Source organism: Gymnodraco acuticeps, unplaced genomic scaffold (genome assembly GCF_902827175.1).
Source record: "Gymnodraco acuticeps unplaced genomic scaffold, fGymAcu1.1, whole genome shotgun sequence".
Taxonomy (NCBI): Eukaryota; Metazoa; Chordata; class Actinopteri; order Perciformes; family Bathydraconidae; genus Gymnodraco; species Gymnodraco acuticeps.
Window position 1 is genome coordinate 220338 of NW_022990822.1, and position 18415 is coordinate 238752.

Here is an 18415-nt window from a genome sequence, read left to right on the forward strand (position 1 = left end):
ACAGAGAGAGAGAGACATAGAGAAAGAGAGAGAGAGAGAGAGAGACAGAGAGAGAGAGAGAGAGAGAGAGAGAGACAGAGAGAGAGAGACAGAGAAGAGAGAGAGAGAGAGACAGAGAGAGAGAGACAGGTGATATCCAGGCTCTTATCAGCCCCTGCAGGAGGGTGCTGTCTGCACCAACCCTCCGTTTGTTATGGTTCCAGGACTTGCGTGTCACTTGAATCTGCCTTATCTGGTGAGTCAAAGCACCCAGACGCAAACAAGGAGAGGACTGGGGCACCTGTCTATATGACCTGTTGTTGGAAAAATACACTCCCAGCTATTGCTAATTTTACATCATTTTTTTCATGAATTCATCAGCATCAACATCAGGAGAGAAACACACCCTTTTCATGAAATAAGTCATTAGAAAAGCACCATATAAATACTGTATGCATTCAGTGTAAAGCTGATAAAGATACAAGCTCCCACCAAACACTACATTAGATATAGCATTTTATATTTCTGGATCAGTTTGATGTGTAATGTGTCCATGTGCTCATCGACCTCTGCTGGCCAATATAAGCAGATGCCTGCTGATTGATTAATTGAGAGGGTCAAGCTCTCACTCAAGATCAGCACAATTTTAGACAGAGGTTATCTCTCTATCCAGATGAACATTTGAATTAAACGTTTTTCATCGTTGACTGTCCCTGACATGAACCGGACCGAGGCAACTGTTTACAGAGGGTGATGGCTCCATCGGTATAGAGAACGCAGTGTGCTCAGTACGTGGTGGTTAATGGTGTGGGGAAGTGGTTCCCAACCTGGGGGGCGCCAAACATCGCAGGGGGTGTGCCAGGCCTCAGATGATTTGAGGCCTAATATCATATTTAGACTTTTTTTCTTTTACTTTTTTTTTAACATATAATTGTTACACAATACATGATTGTATACATTACAATAAAGTATAACAAATAATTGATTAATTAATTTTAATAAAAATTCAAGTTAGTAGCTAATGAAGGCATAAAAAGACAGAAATGCATAATTTTTTCTATAATAAATAATAATAATATAATAGAAATGTTTCTTCTGCGCATAAGGTGTCCAAACCGGGCTTGTCTGTATAACCGCATTTTTAAAACATAGTCATTGTCCATGCCGGTTTCAGTTGGATTATTTGTCACAGTTGCTCCGATCAGATCGGTCTCCTCCATTTTGTAGATTATTTACGACTTTTGAATCCACATAAACACATCGGCAAAATTCGGCTTACTTTGAGCATGTGTTTTAAACAGTTTAATCCCTTTGTGAATTGTTTCCACTTGCGCCGTCCTTTAATTTCTTCATACAGCGGGAATCCAAATGAATTAATCCTGAGTCCAATAACCATCAAAGTCACTCCAATAGTGCTCCTTAATTACGCTTTCATCCTCCTTTAACTAAATACTTCACATTCATCCAGTTTGTTTGTGACAGTAGTCACAAACGCATTTTGAGACTTTGAAACATAATTACCCCCCCCCCCCCTTGTGTGTATGTGGGGGGGGGGGGCGCAACTTCCAACAGGAGTAATTTGGGGGGGCTCTCGGGAAAAAGGTTGGGAACCCCTGGTGTGGGGGATATTTTCATGACATACAGTACTTTGGGCCCCTTGAGCATCGTTTAAACGCCACAGCCTACCCGAGTATTGTTTCTGACAATGTCCATCCCTTTATGACCACAGTGTACCCATCTTCTGATGCTACTTCCAGCAGGATAACGCCCCATGTCACAAAGCTCAAATCATCTCATACTGGTTTCTTGAACATGACGATGAGTTCACTGTACTCAAATAGCCTTCACAAATCCTATAAAGCACCTTTGGGATGTGGTGGAATGAGAGAATTGCATCATGGATGTGCCCGACAAATCTGCAGCAAAGTGTGATGCTATAGTGTCAATAGACCAATGCAACCAATGCATGGAGTCTATGCAACGAAGAACTAAGGCAGCTTTGAAGGCAAAAGGGGTCCGACCCGGTACTCGCCAGGTGTAACTTATAAATGGGCGGTGAGTGTATTTATGTTGGGCCTTCTTTCGGACTGCAGCTTGAGGGCCCGGGACCCTCACTGACTGGTTTTGGACACTACGCATTGAATTCATGTCTCTATGTCAACTCGAAGCATTACAATTACTTAAATCTTATGGCCCATATTATTGTTTATCCAGTGGCGAGCCATCAGGGCCCTCTAGGCCCTCTCTGAGGGCCTAAGATATTCTAAAAAATAATATTTGAAAAGAAGAAAAAATATATATATATTGCTTTTTTAAATATTTTTGTAGTTAGATTTTTCATTAGTTTCACCAAAATAACTTGATTTAATTGTATTTAAAATAACATTTCAAAAGAAAGAAATTCTTCGAATCTGCCTATTCAGTTTCTGTTGGAATGTGAAGGGTTAAATGAAAGAAGCTCTTTTAGCCGTCTCTGCGAGTTTCTGGGTGTTTCTCAATGTCGAGTACGCTTGCTTGGTAGCACATGTCTTCCGAGTCACTTGCTTCAGAAACGAGGCAAGAATCCTTCCTGGCATTCTGAAAACGAAGAGTGGAACAGGCGAGCAAGTGTGCGTCATATGAGAGGCCCCGCCTTACATTTTCCGCCACAGATTTGGGGAAATTGGTCCGTGCGCAAAGCATTGTGGGGATTTTAAGACTGTGGAGTCTACACATGTGCAGCCTCGAAATTTCTCGCTACGAAGTACGCCGGGCTCGGTAGAATTCAAAGTATGCTGGACATTGGAAAAGTCCTTCGGCGGCACTCAATGACGTAGTATGCTTGAAATAGTGGCTTTGCAGCAGCTTTACTCGAAATTGAGAAACACCCACTGTGAAGATAGGAGCTGATTGGTGGTCCTGCTGTAAATTCACAGAGGGCCAGCTATAGTAACTGAACGAGAGAGTAATGACAAGCACAATTGACCAATCATATCTTCCCTTTAAATGGGTGGGCTTTATTTTCGCAGACTTTATGACAAGTTCCGCCCGCTGTGAAGTTTATGCATGTGTATAGAGCTATGATAGTGGGTGTTTCTCAATGTCGAGGAAGCTTGCTTGGTAGCACATGTACCTCCGAGTCAGTTGCTTCAGAAGGGAGGCAAGAATCCTTCCTGGCATTCGGAAAACAAAGAATTGTGGAACAGGCTAGCAAGTGTGCAGGTGTAGTGCTGCGTACCTGGACTCACATTCAGGTTCAGGTCCGGACTCAAGTCCAGAGGTTCAGGTTCAGGTCCGGACTTATAAGTCCGGACCTACGGTCTTCAGACTCTGGCCCCCCGCACCAACCTGTGAACCTTCGGGGATAAAGCCTTCAGTATGGCAGCCCCCACTCTCTGGAACGCTCCCCCTGCGGAGATCCACAACATCCCCACGCTTGATGCCTTCAAAAGGGCCCTCAAGTCCCATCTGTCTGCCAAGGACTTTGGCCCCAAATCTATTTGTTGTTTTATCTGTCTAAACTGTTCGTCTGACTGCCTTTTGTTTTTGTTATGTTTGTTATGTTTGTTTATACTCCTGTTCATCCTTGTAAAGCGACCTTGGGTATCATGAAAGGCGCTATAGAAATCCAAGTTATTATTATTATTTGCACCTGCTCATCGTTTTGAACACCGGCAGTGGCGGTGCCAGGGTATGGCTGGGGTAGGCTACAGCCATACCAAGAAATGGCATAGCCCCACCTTAGCCCCACCATGAAAAATTATGTTAAAGTAAGCAAATAAAGCAATATCGTATCGTATCGTAAATTAAATTAAATAATAAGCAAAATGCTAAATGTTGAGAAAACGGCTTGCGAAAATATACGGGTCGTGTCCACAACACATAAACTGATCCTGCTGTAACAACAAGTGCACGTTACAGATGCAATATGGTTGAGACCATTCGGGGTTATGCTAGAGGGGGTGCAAGGAATAGTCTAAGTAGTGGGGGAGTTTTATACACTAAAGGTGTGGAAATTCACTGGCGTTATAATATCAGCGCGGCTGCGATCAGATCAAAATGCCTCCGAATGCAATTTGAATAGACCTACAGCCAATCAGAGCAATGAAACGTTGGGTCTGCGTCATGCATTACTGATTGAGATCACTCGGAACTGCCATTCAGTATCCCCATAGAGTGGCGAAGTCCCTCCCCTTCCGGGGGAGCTCCATGGGACCTTATTTCGGAAAAATTATGGCTAGTTGCACGGGATGCCGTATTTCCATTTCCGGTTCATTGAGTGTGCGTTTGTAAACTTCGGGTCTACGGTAGAGCGGTAGAGGGAAGAGCGATAGATAGCGTATATAGATAGCAATAGATAGCGAGAGAGATAGCGTATAGATATTATATAGGCACTATTTTACACTCGATGTCTCCAAGACCTAGCGAAGGTTAACATCAGTGATGTACATCGGCTGGTACAAGCGACAGGTTCAGCCCCGAGGAGCAAAAGAGGTTCAAGATGTAGCTACATATCCAGTTACATCGACAATTATGAAGGTAAGTGACAAACAAAGCTGTAGTTACTGGCTAACTTGGACAACTTGACAGTCTTGATACAGTGTAAAGCGTTTTAATGATGTACTATTACGTGTTTAGGATAACATGAATGATAACCAATTCCCCACAGTTTCAAACAAAGATCCACCTTCAGGGAGAGTGAGCATCAGGGCTAGCTGTTACAGGTCCATGAGAAAGCATGAAAAGCCTCACGATCTCAGAGTAGGGAGGAAAATAATACATTAGCTCACATCAACTGGTAGCTAGCTATGTGTGTGTAGCATGAAGGGGCTACAGATTTATTTTCGTTTTGTAACCCGCTCGTGTAAAATGATAAATACATTAGCTAAACCCAAACTTAGCTTTCATCAAAGATTCTTAATGAGAGGTTGAAAACCGTCTCTGCTTTCATGGAAACCCCAGAAACTGGTTGTGACGGCTGCTGTTCTTTACTGAATGGTTAGTATAATCCATGTAGGGTCCAATTATTTGTATTGGCCAGTGTTAGCTAAGTGCTGGTTTTGTACCCTACATCTATGTTAAGCTGTTCAACGTTCTACTAACACTATTTTATGTAGTTATAATATAAGTAGTGGTGCACGATAATTATCGGCCCGATAATTATCGGTCCGATATTAGGAATTATGACGTCATCCCGATAAACCCGATAACAGTATTAATAGCCCCGATAATATACAATATATTTTTTGGGTAAAAAAAAAGAAAAAATACTGCGGTGTGGGTGGATTGGGATGAGGGGCGCTTGTTTTTCACTCGGCTCCTCCCGTTTTGCCAGTACTGTGGTATAAGTGGTTTAGGAAGAGGGGAGTTTTTCACAAATCCAGCGCTCCCTAACTCATGCCTGGCTGTGACGTAAATGGTGTGCGGCCGTGAAGCCAGGACAGTAAACAAACATGTCGGTAGTATGGGACTATTTCAAAGTTTCAGAGTTAGATAGTTCGCTTGCTATTTGTATTAACAAATGCAATGCAGAAGTTCCACGAGGAGGGAAAAAGGCAACGAGCTATAATACTTCCAACCTGATTAGTCACCTGAAACATCGCCATCGCTACGATGGTGTGTTAAAAGCGTACGAAGACGCCTGCGCTGCTAAACTAGCTGCGAATCCAAAGCCAGCTGCAAAGGCACCGGGGCTTTTACCTATCGACGAGGCTTTTGAAAAAGGCAAGAACTTTATTTGGGAAAATAAATATGGTCAAAACTGTTCTTGGCTTTGTTTTGTTCATAGTAGTAATGCTCATGTCATTTGCTCACTACTAGTCTTTTTTTTACCACCAGGTGTGCAAAAACTACAGGTACATTTAATATATATATATATTATATTATTATCGGTTATCGGTATCGGTCTTGAGAAGCAGCAAGTTATCGGTATCGGTTTCAAAAAACCAATATCGTGCAGCCAAAACGCAAAAAAAAATTAACGCCACTAATTATTTTAACACGATTAACGCATGTGTATTTTTTTTCCTCGGCCGCCCCGTAGTTTCAGAGCGCATCGAGTTTAAAATACCATCTACAAGCTGATGCTGACAGCCGCGCTCCTGCCGCCCGCTTGCGGCAGACCACACTTCCACGCTCACCGGCAGGCACCGACTGGCTGTTGGGAGGGTGTGTGTATGTGTGGCCCGAGCGAGCGAGAGAGAGACCTTACGTGCATTGTTGTTGTTAGCATCTGGTGCTAGCTAGCTGCGCTAACGGATATGGAGCTGTTTAAATGAAAACAGAGGAGCGACATTTCGCCACAACTGCGCCGAGCACTTGACTTTATGCAGGAAGCCAGACAGTGGGACATTGTACGAAAAGTCAGCACACTCAGCACGGATAGTGCGCAACATGATTGCAGCGTCCAGGCAGCTCCCGTTCGAGCATATGCCTTGAGTTGCACATAGCTCCAACGATCCATCACACACACACACAAACACACACACACACACACACACACACACACACACACACCATTTGTATTGTATTATTGTATGAGAGAGGTTCCAGGTTGAATTGAGGCGAATATTTGTAATGTTCAGAGGTTGTTGTGTTTAATATTCATGAGAATATTTGTCATTGTTCAAATGATAATAAACATTAGCATAAAGCATATTTGTCCACTCATATGTTGATAAGAGTATTAAAAACTTGAAAAATATTCCTCTAAAGTACATTTAGAACAGATCAAAAATGTGCGATTAATTTGCGATTAACTATTTTAATCGACTGACAGCCCTAAAGATAATACATTGAGAGAGCTGAGACAGGCTATACAAGCGTATCTGTTTGAATGTCCTTAAATTACAGTATTCCAAACAGCAGAACTTCTGTGTATGTGATGTGACTGACAACCTGACATGGTTTAGCCTTTTCCCACACCTACTACTACTGATCAGCCTGCTCTCAGCTTTCTCATTTGTCTGTGTTGTATTGAAGCAGTGTCCTAAATGTAAAATGACTGACATTTTGTTTTAAGAACTGTTCACCTGTGGAGATTGCAGTGGCAAAGTGTTCCTGTGTAGCTGGAACAGCACTCTGCAACCACAATGTTGCACTGCTGTTCCAGACCGCACACCAGAGTCCTGCATCGGGTAAAAAGGTGATTCGCGGGTGGTATTTTTTCAAACGCTTTTTTCTGGGTTCGGTTCTGGGTAAAACAAAGATGATGCGGGTCGGGTCGCGGGTATTGCATAATAAATATATTAAAATAATAATAATTTAGTTTAATATTTAAATCCTCAGACCTCTCCCCCGCGGGACCACGCATCAATCTGCTGCTGAGCGCGCCACATTCGAAATGGCTGAGGTGAAGCTCTCTAGCGGAGAATACAGCATTTTCAATAACACTTCCTCAAGAGCGAAATCCAACGTCTGGGAGGCTTTTGGTGTCATCCTAGAAGGAGAAAATAACCAACATCCCACGCTTTCTGAGACAAATATGCAACTGCGTGTGTTAATAATTGCACGTTTTCACTGCTCATATATAGGCTATGCGGGTTCGGGTCGGGTTGCAGATATTGTGCCGTCGGGTCGGGTCGGTTTGCGGAACTGATTGGCAATATGTGCGGGTAGAGGGGCGGGTTCGGTATTGCACGTCGCGGGTGCGGGTCTTGAAAATCAGACCCGTGCAGGACTCTGCCGCACACTACTCCACACTCAACCTGGCTGCTGTCCCCCCTGTCCTCAGCTGCACTGAAACAGAGCAGCGATGGCACAAGCCAAGAACCATGGTAAGTACAGTATGTGTTCACAACCAATCCACGATTTAATGAGTATTTCCTTTGTGCCAAGAGCTGATCTAGTATGTTGCATCAATGACCTTTTCAATTAATTTGACAATTCTTTTGTGTAATTAATAGGGTGTGAAACCAGGCAGAGTGAGTGACATTGTGTTCATTTCCACTAAGCCAAAGCATTTTACAGTTGCTTACGGTGTAAGGTAATATATATTGTCCTAAGTCAGTGTTTCTCAAACTTTTTCATACCAAGACCACTTAACCAATAAAAAAATACTCGCGGACCACCTGACTCCACAAATATAAAAAAACACACTGTTTTTCTAGAATAGATTACAAAGCGCCTGAAAATGGTACAAACAAGTGGCAACATGTGTGATGAAGGTGTTGCGCTGGGCTATATCATGCAATCGAAAGTTAAACTTAACCTTGCTCCACTGCGGAGATATTCCTGCGAGAGTGCGGAAAACTGAAATAAATGTATTTATTTCAAATGTGAAACGTTACCAATATACTCACGGACCACTAGGGGGCGCTCACGGACCTAATTATCATATAAACATGTTCAAAGGAGTACACGTTACAAGGCCGTGCGGGGGGGGGGGGCTGCCAGACCCAGATGTCCTCAAAGTCAGCGAGGCATACAAGGACTTCTCAGCAGACATCGCACCACGAAAAAAAAAAGAATGGCTCACTACTCAACTTACTCAATAGTTATCCATTAACAAAAGTTGTGGATGCAAACTAACTTATCTTGCATTGATATAACACTCTTTCAGAGGAAATGTTGGAAATGCACACATTATATATATTGTTTGCATCTACTTTCTGGATATTGTACATCTGTTCATCTGTTATATAAACTAGCATTACTTAAATATGCAGAGATTAATTGAAATGTTTAAATATGTATTTTTCCCCCCGATATAACATCAACCTATGTTTTGTAAAAGTTTATTAAATTAATCTGTAAAATGTTATCATAATCCACAGGATTGTAGCTGACATCCTCGTGGATTCATCTTCTTATTACAGACACATGCATTTCCTAACATTCGGTCTATATGCTGTAAAATGTATTATCTCTTCGATTTACACACAGCATCTATTGCACGTCTGTCCATCCTGGGAGAGGGATCCCTCCTCTGTTGCTCTCCCTGAGGTTTCTCCCATGTTCCCTTTAAACTGTGGGTTTTCTCTGGAAGTTTTTCCTTGTACGATGTGAGGGTCTAAGGATAGAGGGTGTCGTTTTTCTCATACTGATATTCTGAACAATCTGTGCTGTTGTATTGGCTGTAAAGTGTCTCTACTGTAGGCTATTTTTATTATATGTACAGCACTTTGGCTCGACCAAAAATTGTTTATAAATGTGCTATATAAATAAAACTTGATTTGATATTGTGGATTTATTAAATTATGTATTTTCCTATGTTATTTATGTGTGCGTTTGTTTTGAGGATATAATTCATTAGTACCTAAACATAGTATGGTATAACTGCTTTTTGTAATGAAATACACAATTGGTTTGGGAGCAAGAAATCTTTTAATCGTTGTTGCCCAGGCTTGCCCAAATGAATGGAAACTTATCTCCCGATTATAACATTGTGTAACTTGCTGCTGTTAAATACCGTCAAACTATGTGCTTTATGTGCTTTATGTGCAATATATACTTTATATACATATGCCATCTTTAATAACTGTAATATATACCGGGCTGCTAAATCCTAAGAACTGCTACAGGATTTGTAGATTTGATTTGTTTTTTATCTGTATTTTTGAAAATTATGTAACTTTTTATCTTTTTTTTTGCATATTGTTTATTATAACTTAGTACTTTTTTAGCATATTGTTTATTTTTTTATAACTTAGTACTTTTTTAACGCATGTAAGATATGCAACACTAAGCTGTCTGTGGCTCTTTCCTGCTGTAACGCTACAAATGTCCCCTCTGTGGGACTAATAAAGGTATTCTGATTCTGATAACGCAGTGATTCTCAAATGGGGGTACGCGGACCCCTGGGGGTACGTTGGGGTTCTGCAGGGGGTACGTGAGTTAAAAAAAAAAAAAGGTTATTTAAAAAAATAACCTTAGTAAAATAAGTTAAATAGAAAACACAATTGTATATAAAACATTCCTAGAACCACCAAGGGGGTCCTCATATAAACATGTCAAATGTGGGTATTGTATTTTATAGTTTTTCACAATAACATATTACTTAAATTGAAAAACTCCTTGGAATAATTTGTTTTATAAAAGTGTTATGTTGTTATGAAAATATCCTTAGTTTGTTGTAATGCATAGCACGAAGGAGTTAATACATCACACACTGAGGGAACATCACTATATTGTAATTATTTAGGCTTTTTCGATCAAAAATGTTCGGGATCGGTCAGGGGGTACTTGGCTGAGAAAATGTTTCAAAGGGGGTACCTTACTGAAAAAAGTTTGAGAAGCACTGATAACGGGACGAATTTGTACAAAGGGGCACACAGCAATGTAGTGCCGACTTTCTTACACGCTGGAAGGCCAATCGCTTTTCTTTACCCCGAAATCCGCTCATTCTTGCTCTCGGTGTGTCATAACAAACTGTCAAAACTCTGTACTCAAACCGGAAGTACTCGGCCTCACCCAGCTGCATGAAGTTGATAGACGCCATCTTGTGCACAGAGCCTATAGAGTGGCGAAGTCCCTCCCCTTCCGGTGGACCTCCATGGGACCTTATTTCGAAAAAATTATGTATTGAAGTTAATGGAGAGAGAAAGATTATCTTTCGATCCCGTTTGAATTGTGCCACGAATTACACATATGATGTTTATCAATTTAAAAGATAATTTTGCAAGTAAAAAAAAAAAAATGTGTCGTAAAACTGTGAAGTAACACATTTTTTTGTGTGAAACGCTCAATGAACTACATCTCTGGTCTCGCAGACTCTCACAACAACACACGTCACCAAGATGGCCGTCACTACTGTCTTGTCAAAAAAGTGATTGACTACCCTCACTTTCACCACAATGAAACACGTCCAGAAGAATGTCATGCAAAGCTGCCTGCTTGCCTTCCTTTGATTCTCTCTGAACGGCCTGATCTTTTTAATGTTTAATGTCAACCATTTGTGCAGATAGTATGAAGTAGAACAGATCGCCGATGCTAATGTAGCATTAGCGTTAGCATTTCTCCCCCGGGCTTAAATGGAGTATTATAGAATGATCACACCGGTGTGACAGTACTCTTCAAAGGGTTCACGAAATATGACTACTACTCTTACTGTTTAACATTTTGGGTTACTTGATGTTACTTCATGTTAAGGCTAATAAAAATGACAAGGCTAAGACTGTAATGCTAACTAACGTGCTTGCTACTAGCTAGATAACTAACTTGATCCAGCCACTCCTGGTCCTTTCATCAGACGGGAAGCGAAAGAACGAGCAAGACCCATTTCTGGTATGATAACAACCTGGTGCTAAGCACACAGGCATCTTGTAAAAGTTATCTTATCTTAGCTATCTCTTATATTTAGCGGAGGAAAACAATTGTGACATCAGTTATGACATCACTTACGCGACTCTGGGATTTGGAGTCTTTCTAGTTGCGTATTTTTCATAGTCTTATATTTCAACCGTTTTACGATTTTTTAAGATTGACAAACATCATATGTGTAATTCGTGGCACAATTCAAACGGGATCGAAAGATACGTTTTCTCTCTCCATTGACTTAAATACATAATTTTTCCGAAATAAGGTCCCATGGACTGGAAGTAGATGGGCGTGACTTCGGCACTCTATTGGATCTTCAACGTGTACTATCATACGTCACGTTCACAGTGATCCCTTTTTATTTACTACAAGACAAATGTGCCGTTTTATTTCCTACAGTTCCATATTGATTTGATTGAGGAAATAATCTAAACCTCACGCGTGGCGTTCACTGTCAAGGGGGGCGATATAGCGTGTATGTAATTACATTGCAAATACTGACTTGAGCCCCACCACTGTATGGGTTAGCCCTACCATAGATTACCCAACAAAAATACTCAGGCGCCAGGCGCCGCCACTGAACACCGGACAGATCTTTTTGAATTTGTATCACCCATCAAAAAAAAAAGTTAATTCACTTTCATTTGGATTTGAACTAGGGGTGTAACGGTTCACAGAAGTCACGGTTCGGGTCACGGTTCGGTACGGGTTCGGTACAACAAGAAAAAGCAAAAAAAAGTCCCAAATGCATAATTCCAGGTTTGTTGTTATTTATGTTTGAACAGTAGTGCAAGTTTCAGTTTAAAAATAAGGAACGCTGACATTTTGAATAATTAACTGTAAACCGTTAAAAACAAACCACAAACAGAACCACACACACACACTCAGATGGCCATATTATCTATAATGGCTGATGTCAAACAAAAAGGTTTCATCAAGCTGTAAAACTAAAAAGAATGTCTTGAAAATATTACAACATAAATAATAAGAAAGTGTTTCAAGAGCGCAAAGTCGTTGAAAAACATATGCCAAAAGCTTCCGTTATTTATTTTTGGTCTCTCGGCTCTCATGTCATGTCTCTTGGCTTCTTAAAAACAGCGGGGATAAGCTGTTGAACTGCTGCTGTCTTTTGCCGGGCTCCGGTGATTGGCAAATCTGGTTGATGCCTTCTGATATGATTTAGCATGTTTGGCGTGTGTTTTCATTAGCATACCGCACCGCTATCGAACAACGCCGACACACCATCCTCGTCCGATCCACCACTCGCTCACTTCATCGTTATTGTAGTCCACAGGGAATCTGAAATGTTCCCACACAGCTGATTTAAAAGAAACAGGTGGGTTCTAGCTCCTGTGTGTTATCTGACATCGCCATACTAACTTTTCTTCTTCTTGTATTTTGTTCGTTTTGTTGTGTTTCTTCTTGTTCTTCATTTGTTGTTTAAGGGCGGCTGGCAAACAGCTTTTAGGCGCAATACCGCCCCCTGGATTATATATAATGTAGTGGATACTGCCTTGAATGACAGGTTGCGTTCATAGACTGTATATATAAATGGACGTAGGGTCCGTGACGTCACCCATAGGATTCTGCAGAGTTGCCGTGAAGCCCTTAGTAGGCGGAGTCGGCCACTAACGGCTCGACGGTGTCGTCAGAGTCTAACTCCCGCCTTCTCCAAATAAGGGCAAAGAGGCGGAGCTGAGGCGGAGCCGAGGAGGGACAGGGCGGGACCTGCTGCCAACGAGCGTGACGTTCGAGTCCTAGCTCAGGCTAAGAAGCTAAGCTAACATGCTCTCAGTATCAATCGAATGTAAAACATGATTGATGAAAGTAGTAAATCGGTCAGATTTGACCCGAAGACAACAGGAGGGTTAATGCCATATTCACTTAGTAACGCATGAACAACTTTTACAAATATTTCTATATAGTCTGTGTTGGTAAATGTCATCTAGGTTGCACATTTCCTGCTGAAATACATGCATACCAAGTCACTGCGTGGCACTTTGGTTTTGATAAAACAGTGTAGTTCCACTATATAAACGTTACATTCATAATCAAACGAGACAATCTGCAAGATAATTAGCTATTTGGTATTATTCTTAATGCTTGTCATTCACACGTTAATAAAATAAAATAAGTACCGATACATAGCAGAATAATTGTGGCGGTGTTCAGCTTAATAAGCCTTGCTCAACATCATTTATTTAGCTAATACTACAGCGGGCTGCAGGCGAACCAAGTCCGCGTTACGATGCATTCCTTGATCTCCAGTTATAACGCCGGACTCCGCCGCTGGCCGAAGCTAACGGAGCCCCAGGGTGCTAGCTACGGCCGCCGGGACGCGCTAGCGAGCTAGCACCCTGCAGCCCCGTTAGCTTCGGCGGCGTGGACTCCGGCGGCCCACCCCTTTTAACATTTGCTCCCGTTTAGCATTATGGGCATCATAGCCATATAGTATAACAGTCTTACCCAAGGCTGAATCATAAACTAAACTGTATATATGTATAAAGGGTTACGTCCTTAGCTGGCTAATAAGCTACATAACAGGCTAAGCTAACAAGCACACAAACACCTGCTAACGGGGTTAACATGTATAATATTATCATTTTACTCACCGAAAAAAGCTGAAAGTAGACTTCTTGGAAGATCTGTTAGTACATTCAAGCGCACAGCACGACATTTTAATTATCTGGTATTTGTAACAATATTCCCTAACAGGCACGATCACCACGAACACAGCTAAAGGATCAAGTACAGTAACTACAACTAACTAACGTTGTAGCCTCTATGGTTGTAGCCTAGCAGATTGGACAAGTTGCTGTTAGCTGACAGTGAGGCACGTATCTGTCAATCAAAGTGACCACGCCCTAATGTATGCACAAACTTTAAGACCTAATATAAATATAAAGGGTCGCGTTAGAAAACAATTCACTCACAGATCCATAATCATGAAGGTGGAATCTAACTATATGGATAATAAAATGTATGGAGCCAGGGGTAGAAACATGTTTTTTTCTGCTGTAAAATCGGGCATTTTAACATGGGGGTCTATGGAAATTGCTCCTTTCTGCAGCCATCGCCTATCGGCCAATATATGAACTGCAGTGTGTGGCACTTCCATATTGGCTTCCCGGCTCTACCCCACAGTTTGCCGCTTGGTTGCGTTCCAATAGTCCATTTAGCTTAGGAACCTTCCTAACCAAGTGAAATGACCCGGAAGTACGTCAGTGGCAGCCATGTTAAGTGCCGTTCCAATGCTCTAAATGAAAGGAAAGGAAGATGATTTGAAGATGGCGGAGTGAGAAGCAGCAACGTTGCAGGCTCATAAAAAAAGTTTAGATTTGAGTCCTTGGTTGCGTTCCGATAATCTAAAAATCAGCTCCTAAGTTCTAACCCTATCTCCTATTCCTTGACCTCTGAGTGAAACGTCACGGGGTTAAGGGATAGTGGATAGGAGAATTCAAAAGGACTTAGGAGAAGAGACCGCGGTACTTTAGAGAATCCGAATGCACTTTCACTATCCGACGTGTTTATGATGCGCCAGCGGACGTCATGAATGTGCGTCTGCTGCTGTGGGGAAACTATGGAAACTACAGTTTTCTATACAGCGGACTACAACATGGATGTTTAATAAGAACGAGGGACTACTGTAAACTCATCTAGAGACTCTGCACCGTGCTCTGATGCTGTTGCTTTATGCTTTATGAACGTGGACAACAGAGAAACATATTATTCATGACCAAAGTTGGAATTGAAATAAAAAAGGAAAGTGAAACTTATGCTTGTCACCCTCTCCCTCCGGTCCACATTAATACAAATGATCCCAATACGTATGATTGTATGAAAAGATCTTAAAATCAATACAAATGTATTTATTATAAACGTTAGTCCTTAACATCTATCACTGTGTATATCACCATTCAAACATCTTTTAAAAGTTGAACAAACCCTACACAGCTCAGTAAAGACTGTGAGATGTTGACTTTATTTGATCATTTCAGTAAAAACTAACGTTCATATTTCTCTTTTTGATTATAATACTGATGAACGTTCAGAAAAAAGCACTTTGGCAACTTACCACATACGTTTTAAAATGCTTAATAAGCACCGTAACTTTCATGATATCATTTCTCGGTCATAATCGGTTGTTTCCGTGAACGGCCGACTGTTGTGATGGCAAATGCTGCGGCTGCAATGCATTGTGGGGCAGCATTTTCTCCTCTCCTTTCGGTTAGGGGGGTCCAGTGGTTCCTAAGCTAAAGGAGGTTATAAAGGAAGTTTGAAACCTCCTTTCCTTTCATTTGGAGAATTGGAACGGCACTTATCATGGCTGCCAGTGACGTACTTCCGGGTCATTTCACTCCGTTAGCAAGGTTCCTAAGCTAAATGGACTATTGGACTTCAGCCCTTGACTGCAAAACTGACAGGCAATAGCTTATTCATGATACACTTTAAGTTATTATAGAAGCTTAAATAGTCACATTTTACTTTAACTCTTCAGTTACCAACACTTTTGACATAAAGTGCCTGCTAGCATGACCGACCACGATTACAACTTAAAAGTTCTCCGTGAGGCATGTGACGACTCGGATATTGAGGACATGGAAGCGGAAAACTCTAAGGGACACAAACAAATTGGGACCACACACCAACTAAAGGACCGAATCCAAAGAAATCAAAGGTTCATGGCGAAACACAAATGGCAGAGGATAGCAGCAGCACCATTCTCCAGGCAATTCAAATCTTATCTGGAAAAATGGATGAACAGACAGAGCTGTTAAAAAAGTTTGAAAAACGCATTGAAGCAAACACTGAAGCAGCTAAAGAAAATAAGAAAGACATTTCTGCTCTTCAGAAAAAGTTTGATGATCTTCTGAAAGATAACACTTTACTACGTAAGTCTGGCGAGGAGCAAGCCCGCTACAAACGGAGGTGGAATCTGAAGATGAATGGTCTGCCTGAAAAAGAAGGAGAAAACACAAGAGAAGCTGTGATCGGGATACTCACAAGAGTTGTTCCACTATCTGTGGAAAAGCTGCGTGACTCAGTACACACTGTCCATCGGCTGGGTATGAAGGGTAATGCAGCTACTTCCAACAACACACCGAGGTCAATCATCATTCAGTTCGGGATGAGGACTGTTCGTGACGAGATCTGGAAAAAGTCCAAAGATGCGAGAGTCTGCAGCGAGATGCACATTCGTTTCAAAGAGGATTTCTCCAAGGAGGACCGGGAGGCTCGCTCCAAGCTGTGGCCACTGGTTCAAGAAGCCAGGAGAAAGGGGAAGAGAGATTTTTCTGAAGGAAGGCTTCGCGCTGATTGACAACAAAAGAGTGGACCCGGAATAACATGAAAAACACCGCAGTAATTAACTGAGTGGACCCGGAATAACATGAAAAACACCGCAGTAATTAACTGGAGGGAGCAGGTTTTCTGTCCTCAGTAGGTATGCTGAAGTTCTCAGTTTGAGTGTTTATTTATATTTAGGATTGGACTTGTCTCAGGTTATATTAAAAATGTTGTGAGCTATTGCACAAAATATGTTTGTTAAGGGCTACGTTACTCACTCCTGCGCATCGATATAGCATTCCTTTGCGCATTTTCTTAAGGTTTCTATCTTTGCTCTTTCAATGTTATCGTTCATATCCTTAAATGCTAGGGGGCTAAAAAACAATGTGAAACGTAACAGCCCGTCCACACAGCGGCGTGCGTTGACGCTTGCCGGCGGGCGTGTCTGACACTCGACCAACAACCAATCACATGAATCTCCCGCCCCTGACACACAAGCAGCGGTTTGATTGGCTAGAGCTTGTACTAGCAAATGATTTGAATGGCTGACGCCTCCGTCGAGGCGTCAAAAGTTGAACATTGCTCAACTTTTGAAGCGAGCAACGCCAGCAACGCTCCGCGTCGCTTCCCAAAATGCAGTTCGGCTAAAAGTGACGTCACCCCATTCAAAGTGAATGGGCAGAAGCGTTAGAAGCTTCAACGCACGCCGCTGTGTGGACGGGCCGTAAGGCAATTTTTCTTTTTTGTAAGGAACAAAAGGCAAATTGTGTTTTTCTGCAAGAAACTCTTTCTGCAGAGGCAGATACTAAGTTCTGGAAAGTACAATGGGGAGACAAAAAAAGTTTCAGCCATGGAACATCACATTCGGCTGGAGTGATGATTTTATTTAACAGGTTACCTGGAAATATAATTGACCACAGGAGTGATACAATCGGTCATTGGCTAATGGTTGTGACTGATGTTAATGGGACTAACTAACTGGTGTGTGTTTATGGATATAACAGAAAGATTAAAAACAATAATTTTCTTTCAATCTTGTGCCAAAAATTAGAGGAATGGAAAGTACTTTATATGACTGATAAGATTATAATCGGAGGGGATTTTAATGTAGTTCCTGATGAGTGGTTAGATCGTCTTCCTTTAAGGGGACATTGTCATAATTTTAATGATTATATTATTCACTTGGCCTCTAAACTTAATTTAACTGATGTTTGGAGAATAAATAATCCCTCAAAGTCACAATATACCTGGTTTAACTCTTCTAACAATGGTCAGTGTTCTAGGCTCGATTATTGGTTAATCTCTATTAGTTTAACTAATAATGTCTCAAAGTGTGACATTTCAGCATCACCTCTGACTGATCACTGTGTCATCTCTTTGTCCTTTTTACTATGCAACTTCAGTCCCAATCTTAAACCTATATGGAAATTCAATAATAGTCTTTTGGAGAATGCAGATTTTTGCAAAAAGATCAAACAACTGATAAAAGAAACTCTGGCTTTGGATATGTCATCTCTCAGTAAATGGGAATGGTTTAAATTTAGTGTGAGACAGATTGCGATAAATTCCAGTAAATACTCCTCTAGATTAAAGAAACAAAAACAACAAGAGATGACAAGTGAAATTAATCATTTATGCCTTAAAGCTGAGTTATCATTGGATGAGCAAATTAAACTGAACAATTTACAAACTCAATTAGACAATATGTATTTGGAAAAAGCTAAGGGAGCTTTTATTCGTTCGAGAGCCCGATGGATTGAGCAAGGAGAGAAAACACTTCTTATTTCTTCAATCAATCAAGTGAAAAAGAAAATCCAAAAATTGAGTGTTAATGATGTCACTATTGAAAATCAAGACCAGATAAACGAAGAAATTAGACTTTTTTATAGCAATTTATATAACTCAAAGTTTTCTA